Below are 9,277 nucleotides of genomic sequence, written 5' to 3'. Positions count from 1 at the left end.
TCGCCCAAGATATTCTTAAGTAGGCAGATAGTATCCCAATTACATTACTATTGTCTATGGTAGCATCTTCACAGCTTGGGAAACTTATTAAGACATTAAAGAGGAAATCACAGAGATACCTTCTGTCTTCAAGGTACGTTTGCGTTCTTCCAGTTTTGAATCAACTACAAGGAGAACTAAACTAACTAGGGAATAAGAAATAAATCCCTCGACTATCGCTTAACTAGCGACAGACATTCATGCAACTCATCCGATATTTGAGAAGTATAAAGATTTTACTTTTATAGAATACCTTTAACTAACACATTTAAACAATTTTCTTTACTTAAGACCATTTACAAAATCATTCCAATTCTATCATAAAATTTCCACTTTTTGCCATTTTCTGCTGTTGTTTATTTTGAAATTTATGTGATTTCGTTGTTCTTGTTGTTATTCCTTCGGCTTGATGGCATGTTGTCCTTTTGCGCAAATGTCCTTTAACAAAAAACGTAGAAAAAAACTCACATTTTATACTTATAAATTTTGTTATTTTTTTAACAACAATATTTCTATATGTTGCAACAACAGTTTGTATAAAAATAACAAAAGAATTGGAGGTTTAGGTGCTACAAAACAAAATGTGAATATAACATGGAAAGGGATGGACGAGACGTTGGTTCAACTACTGTCCTGTTTGGACATAATCGCGCCTGCATTATTGGTTGATGTTTGTTGGCAAAACTTGATGTTAAACTGTAGCCATACATATATACATACCTTTTGCAGGATGATGGTTTTACTCTGTGTCCTTTTTAGTTTTGGTAAGTGATGGTCCTGTTGTTGTAGTTACCGCAATATTGCTGTTGTTGTTGCTGCTGCTGGTATTGTAAGTGTTACAACAATGTGGATGGAAATTTATTTTGTTTGTTATTTTTGAAGATTATGTGTATTTTGTATCCTGACAGGGATCAGCATAAAATGTTGCAAGCCATTTCTTTTTTTTTTTTCGTTTTGTTTTTTCTTGTTGCTGGTTATTTTGTTTGCATCTCTAGTGTTATTCCTCTTTTATTCATCTTTTCATGCTCATATTTTGTTGTTGCTGTTGATACTTTTCAAAAATTCTGAGGTTTTTCCTAAATTTTTCGTTGTTGTTTGCAAAATGTTTGTGCATCTTTTATATTTTAGTCTGTTTGATAATGCTCATCTTGTTGGCTATTTTTGTTGTTGTTGCTGCTGCTGATTTAAATGCTGTTGTTACTTTTCTAAAATATCCCGTCCTTTACCTATACAAACAAAACCTTAACTTGTTATTTAAAATAGCTTTTGCTACTTGCCATTTAGTTGTAGAGTTAGTTGTTGGATTTACTTAAGGTGTGGAAATTGCTGTTGCGTCTGTGTGTATGTAAACATGACTAAAAGTTGTGGTGAATTTGTAATTAGACATGTTGCTCAAACTGGCAGCATTGTAAAATTATATAAACTTCGTTAATCTGGGAGTAAAAAAAATTATTAAAAATATATTTTGTTGAAGACTTTTTATTTTAGAATTTATTCAACAATGTGTGAAACACATCAAGTAGATAATCCTTATACTAAAATTATATACTTTAAAAATTGGCTTTTGTAAAGTCATGAACTCTTTATGAATACTTTCTAAAGGATAATTATCAAATGTTGTCCTGTTATTGATCTTTACAATGAAAAACTTTATAGATTTTAATATTATTAAATGTAACGTCTCTTTGTCAAGGAATTGGTTTTCATTGTTACAAATATTTTTGAAGTTTTTCTACGCCGAATCTTAAGTCAACCTGTGCCACAAATTTAAGTGTATTGACAAAGTGGGCTATAACCAAACCTATGGTATAGATAGATCGAACGATAGATAGATAGATAGATAGATAGATAGATAGATAGATAGATAGATAGATAGATAGATAGATAGATAGATAGATAGATAGATAGATAGATAGATAGATAGATAGATAGATAGATAGATAGATAGATAGATAGATAGATAGATAGATAGAGAGATAGATAGATAGATAGATAGATAGATAGATAGATAGATAGATAGATAGATAGATAGATAGATAGATAGATAGATAGATAGATAGATAGATAGATAGATAGATAGATAGATAGATAGATAGATAGATAGATAGATAGATAGATAGATAGATAGATAGATAGATAGATAGATAGATAGATAGATAGATAGATAGAATAGATAGATAGATAGATAGATAGATAGATAGATAGATAGATAGATAGATAGATAGATAGATAGATAGATAGATAGATAGATAGATAGATAGATAGATAGATAGATAGATAGATAGATAGATAGATAGATAGATAGATAGATAGATAGATAGATAGATAGATAGATAGATAGATAGATAGATAGATAGATAGATAGATAGATAGATAGATAGATAGATAGATAGATAGATAGATAGATAGATAGATAGATAGATAGATAGATAGATAGATAGATAGATAGATAGATAGATAGATAGATAGATAGATAGATAGATAGATAGATAGATAGATAGATAGATAGCTAGATAGATAGATAGATAGATAGATAGATAGATAGATAGATAGATAGATAGATAGATAGATAGATAGATAGATAGATAGATAGATAGATAGATAGATAGATAGATAGATAGATAGATAGATAGATAGATAGATAGATAGATAGATAGATAGATAGATAGATAGATAGATAGATAGATAGATAGATAGATAGATAGATAGATAGATAGATAGATAGATAGATAGATAGATAGATAGATAGATGTTACATTATATTCCCTTATACTTAACTACTTCCCTTTAAAACTAAGCATTCCTGTCCAAGGTATAAAAACTAAAACAGAAACAAATTAAACCTTGCTCACTGCAAATGAACTAAATCATATTAAATACTCTTGCACATATAGTACGTTTGTTAATAAATTACAAATAAAAACAGTTAAAAACTGAAAGCAAATCATAAAAATATAGAAAAATATTTTATATAAAAAATCCTTGAAATTTTGTATAAAATATTAAGCAAAAGCACCATAAACCGAAACTTACAGAAGATATATGAATATTTGTTTGTCTGCAGTGACCCTGTAGTTCGGTATAGATGACCCCAGTCATTAATTGAAACATTAGTTTGCTTTTTATTACTAAGGTGGTCTAAAAGGACTCCTTACTTCCTCTACTTTAATTAGTTATACAACTGCGAAAACTGGCATCCTGTCAGTAATACTAAGAGTAATAGAAATCACCTGATTAGAAAATACATATTTATGATTGAGTGCTTCGACATTTAAAAATAAACTGTCCAAATACGTTACCGACTCCTTCTAGAACTGCTGGACATATATAACAACTGCACCAAATAAAGCTGCACTGCACATACAAATACATGAACATAAAGCGGTAAATCATAGTGGTGGTACGGTACTAGCTGTACTAGAAGAGTAGTACCTACTCCAATTTTATTTTTTTCATTTCAAAAAAAAAAAGTATTTTTGAATGAGTTTTGTTTTTATTTCTTGTTGGACTTTAGGTTTTAAGTAAACATTAAAATAAATAAATGACTTGACAGCGACAGTGCTAAAAATTCTTTGCGTTTTATACAATATTTAAAAAAAGTGAATAAGAAAAGAGCCAACCGAAAAAAATGTAGAATGAAAAGTAGTAACCAGCTCAAACTACCCAACAATGCAACCTAAAAGGACGAGGTGTAATTCACAATTGACTTTTAATTAATGGTCTGTTCTAGTTCAGTTCTAGTTCAGTTCTAGTTCAGTTCTAGTTCAGTTCTAGTTCAGTTCTAGTTCAGTTCTAGTTCAGTTCTAGTTCAGTTCTAGTTCAGTTCTAGTTCAGTTCTAGTTCAATTCTAGTTCAGTTCTAGTTCAGTTCTAGTTCAGTTCTAGTACAGTTCTACTTCAGTTTTATTTTTTATAAAAAATTTTAAAAAATTTTCGAATATTTTCTCTTTTGTATAAAATTTCTATTTTTTGCAGGATTTTTTTTTTTTTTGGCCACTGCTCGATTTATAGAAAACTTTTCAGTTCTCCCACTTATGTAAATAAATACTTTGTATAAAGCTCGGACATATTTTTATATATTATTTTATATTTTAGTATTTTTCTCTATTTTACTTCAGTTAAATTTCTGTTTTGAGTTGTACTCTCAGAATATTGTTATAAATTTTTCTAAGGATGTGCGACTTGATACGATTTGGACCCAACAAAAATAACACTTGACATGGCACAACAAATACAATAAGAATTTTAGAGAAAACAAGCACAAAACAAAAACCGAATTATAAAGAAAATGAAAGAATAAAAGAAACCAAAAAAAATGGCAACAGAAAAAGGCCAACAACAAGGATTTCATAAAAATTGCGCAATTTAAAATGTCACAACATAAATTCTGTTTGCGCTTTCGTATCGTTTATGCACCAATCTCTCGTTCCTTGTCTTTGACAAAGACAACAATGCAAAATTCTACTACAAACTATATACAAGTATGTATGGACTCAAGGACATTTAATGTATGATTGTGTGTGTATAGTATGAAAAGATCCTTAGTTTGTCTATTTCTATTGCACGTGAGTGTTTGTTGTTGTTACAATTTTAGCTTAAGTACTGTGTACTGCAGAAAACAAATAGTGTCATTTCGGTTGTAAAGTCCAAGTTGTGTCAAAATAATTCTTAAATAATCATAAATAAACAAAAGAAAAGGATCCACAGAAAATAAGACTAATAATTCTTATGACAAAAGGAAAATGTTATTCTTGTTTAGGATTTTCAGGTTTGGTTTATTTATGTTAATTTTAATATTGTAGAATTTAATGAAAGGTGATAGGGGAACATTATGGATCCATTTCCCGTTATAAGTTTGGTTAAATATTCTCTAATGCTCTAAAATGTCCTGCATTATCGTAAGCAAGCTTCTTCAAACTACAGAGCTACTGAATAGTCGCCCAAACTGCCATCTTGAACCGTAAGCTGATTCTCTATATTGAACAATCAACAGAAGAATACAAAATATGTATTGATATAGTCAAATGAAGACAACGTATTAAGCCGTCGACAGAAGACATGATGTTGTTGCAATACTGTTGACTATGGATCCATCTGAGATGACCATTGATATCTTATTTCTGGTATGTAACCTATTTCAAGGCAACGAGCTAAACACTATAAAACAAATATTTTCCAAAACTGCACTTACACTATTCGCGCTGGAACTATCCTGAAAATTCAGAGCAGACAATTTCACGACAAACACTAGAACTAAAATCACCTTGACTTTTCGTATCTGGTGCTTTTCACCAGGTACTCTGATGATATTCGCTAAGTTACTGCCCCAAAATTTTATGTATACAGTGGATTCTGAGTATAGACTGTCGAGAGTTTTAACGTGAGCACCTGCCTTGACGGCCTTATCTCACGGTGGTCTTTTTCATCCACAGGGTAGACTTGAGTACGGTCTACCATCGCCCCTTTTTCTTCAATGAAGAACTCAGGTGGCAATTTTTGTACTTTGGCTTTGACCGGTCCATGCACAAGTACTTTGCTGGAGTACTCGATCTATATAATCTCTTGCCAAAGTAGTCACGTTAGGGAAAGACAGGTGTCATGAGAAAGCTCAATCTACCCCGACATGATGTCGCCCAACCACACTACTATGGTTCTGTTGATTCGGCAACAGCACCTAGAGACGTAACCGGGGGACCGAAGCACGATCCATCAATAAGCCGTAGACATTGTTCTTACTCACAGTGACACGTTGTGGTAATTCTGATATGAACAGAGTATACTCTGAACATATCTGGACAAGGAAGGAAAATTTAATGGTATCACTTGTATATGATACCTTTCATCCATCATCATTCAACCCAGCACACTTCTCATTTATCCGACACATTCATAAGAGAAAAATATACGACACACTCATTTAGATATACGGGTGGACGAGGCCCGCATACCTCTACATTCATCGCGTATCATATACAATTGACACCAACCCATTTCCAACGCTTAGTCCCACAGTCACTCCTCTGTGGAGTATCTGTTGTTTTCGGCAACAGCACCGAACTTATCCCGAAATATTGACTATTATCATGCATCAGTCTTTTAACCGCAACTTACTCTCCCCGCGAATTTAGGTTTAAACCACAGCCACTACGTGGATCCCGAAGGAACCTCAACCAACTGATTAGCCAGGACATAGTCCTGCGGGCAACTGGCCACCCGTAGTACCAGATTATGCGGTGCTCTGGTCTGACCTCTGGCAATCTATACAAGGACTAAGCCAGGCAGTAGACTGTAACCAATTTTTCAGTCCTGGTCAGACTGGAGGTATTGGCCACCTCTTTATACCCCGGGATTGCAATAACACCAAGGCGGAGGTCTCGCCAAGGTAACATGCCCCCGGGGTGAGGATTCTGAGGACAGTTCATTGTCTAAAGTCCCAGCTTATCATAGGAGAAGGAATACTTTTAACCAAGTTCTTCGGCATGCAAGCATAATAGAATGACGCCAATCTCATGATCATTACTTCCCTGTCCTTTATTAATGGTGGCTTTTAGAAGCGATTTGCGTGGTACACTATTTAATTGTTGACCAGATAACCGGGTACCGGTTACACAAGATTTCCTACTATAGTGGGCCCTGTGGTAATTCAACATCGAACTGCCTCCACTGGGTAATTCTTCTGCGAATTCAGGGATGACTTAAAAGTCTAAGGGATAAAGTAGCGATTCGAAGTATAGAAGAATATCGAGATCGAATCATTCCGAATGACCGAAAGGACTAGCACAATAAAAGAGATATCGTTAATCTGAACATTGTCGAAAAAATTACCCAGAATATTCACAATTTCTTCCATTTAAACTCATAAGTAATAACAATTTACTGCCACATCGTCTCATGTAAACAGTGGACTTTGAAAGTACGGAAACATCCCTCTTTTTGACTTGTCACAACATAGCTCGAGAGGAATACTTTCCAATAAATTCTTCATGGTATAAACATTTTGGTGGGATATCAACTTCGCTGAATGTTTGACTTTAGAAGCGATTTCGTGGCGATTGTTAGCCAGATCTCTGTTGAAAGCTTGACTTTAGAAGCGATTGCGTAACGATTATTGAACAGACTGCACCGACTTTGCGATACCGATGAAAAGAAGTGCTACCTGTACCTTTCGGCTTCCGGGAATATAAATGATGATCAAATGTATCATCGGCCTTTCATTGTGATGATTTGACATGAGATCGACCCAGAGAACCACATAATTTGGCTGTGTCTGTGGTTTTAACTCAACTTCGCGGGAAGAGGATGTTGGTTAAAAGACTGATCGACGGTAAAGTCTATAATTCGGGACAAGTCGGTGCTGTTGCGGAGAAAACAGATACCCTACAGAGGTATCTGTTTCATCAAGGGCATGTTTCCTTGATGAAACACCCTCCTCTTGGTGTAAAAAAGTGCTACCTATTAAGAGGTGCTACCAGTACCTCTAGTTTGCCGGGAATATAATCTTGTGATGTCATCGAACCAGAGAACCACATAATCTGGTACTACGGGTGGTCAGTTGCCCACAGGAGTTGTCCTGGCTGGTCAGTTGGTTGAGGTTCCTTCGGCATTCACATAATGGCTTTGGTTTAAACCCAAATTCGCGGGAAGAGTAAGTTGCAGTTAAAAGACTGATGCACGGTGAAATCTACATTTCGGGATAAGTTCGGTGCTGTTGCCAAATGACAACAGTTATCCGACAGAGGAGTGACTGTGGCACTGAGCGTTGGAAATAAGTTGGTGTTAAATGTATATGATACAGATTGAATGTAGGGGTATAATGATCTCATCCGCCCATTTACCAAGAGTGAGTCTGTCGTATGTTGTTCTCTTATGAGTGTGTCGGCTGAACGAGAAGTATGCGGGGTTGAATGGTAATGGATGAAAGGTATCTTATGCAAGTGATACCATTGAATTTTCCTTCCTTGTCCTGGTATGTTCAGAGCAAATTCTGTTCATTCCAGATTGCTCAGTGTGTCCTCTGTGATTAAGAACAAAGCCTCGGCTTATTTGATGGATTCGTACTTCAGTCTACCGGTTACGTCTCTAGGTACTGTTTCCGACTCAACAGAGGCCATCCCATCTGCGTGGCTGTAAACGGGAGTGATGTTTTTGCATTTCAGAAGTTAAGCAACGGGGCAACACTCGTGGAATAGGCCAACACGGCAGGTGTTCGCGTAAAGCACTCGACATTAACCCCATAGAAGAGTGACTGTTGAACTAAGCAATGGAAATGTGTTGGTGTTAAGTGTACATGATACCCGTATACCTATAGTGAGTGTGTCCGATGTTATTCTCTATGAGTTTGTCGAATGAATGAGAAGTGTGATGGGTTGAATGGTGATGAATGAAAGGTATTTTATACAAGTAATACCATTGAATTTTCCTCCGTTGTTCAGGTATGTTCATAGTGTGTTGCCTGTGAGTAAGAAGTTATCGGTTCATTTGATAGATTTTGCGTGGTTATAAATCGGAAGTTAAGCAACGGTGCAGCAATGGTCAGAGATTAGATACACATCGAGTACTTGACTAAAGTGCTTGTATATAGGCCGGCAGAACCAGAACAAAAATTACCACCATCTAGTGTGTTCACCCTGTGGTTGAAGAAGTACCACCCAACACTGAAGGTGTTCACGTAAAGCACTTCGACATCTTCTCTTTTACCTCTAGGCTTTTTTACAAAAGCTCTTGACGCATTTTAAGCCACCCTAATCAAAAACTGTACTAATTAATATCCGAAAAACCTTCTGATTGGGGCATGTTACCTTTGTGTATCTACTTACTCCTTGCTTTTATTATATAGTATAGAGAGCTGCTACCATATCCTCAAGTAAGCCGGAACTTAATGCCGGAATAATATTTGATGAACGACCATATACCGGCATATTTCAACAGACGCTATAGTGATGTGGTTGTGAAAGGACTCGTTAGAGGATTCCTATAATTTCTATATTTACTACTGTGGCAGATAGTGCATAGTGGAACCACCATAACTGTATAGAATGTTGTGCTGTATTGTCGTTAATAGTTGCTCATTTCAATAACCAGTTGATGCCTCTGTTTTGTATATTAAAGTATAGTTTTTTTGCTCAACAATTGACACTGCCCCTCAGCTGTCTATAGAGTCCGTCTTGCCCCATCTATCAACGTGAAAAGGCAGAACTAATTAGATAAAAGTCGAAGCCAAAGGTGCAATATATCATTAT

The sequence above is a fragment of the Lucilia sericata genome, unplaced genomic scaffold, assembly GCF_015586225.1.
Source record: "Lucilia sericata isolate MDLA Ls3-8-SP2 unplaced genomic scaffold, ASM1558622v1 Contig001664F_arrow, whole genome shotgun sequence".
NCBI lineage: Eukaryota > Metazoa > Arthropoda > Insecta > Diptera > Calliphoridae > Lucilia > Lucilia sericata.
Note: the sequence above shows the minus strand (reverse complement) of the source record.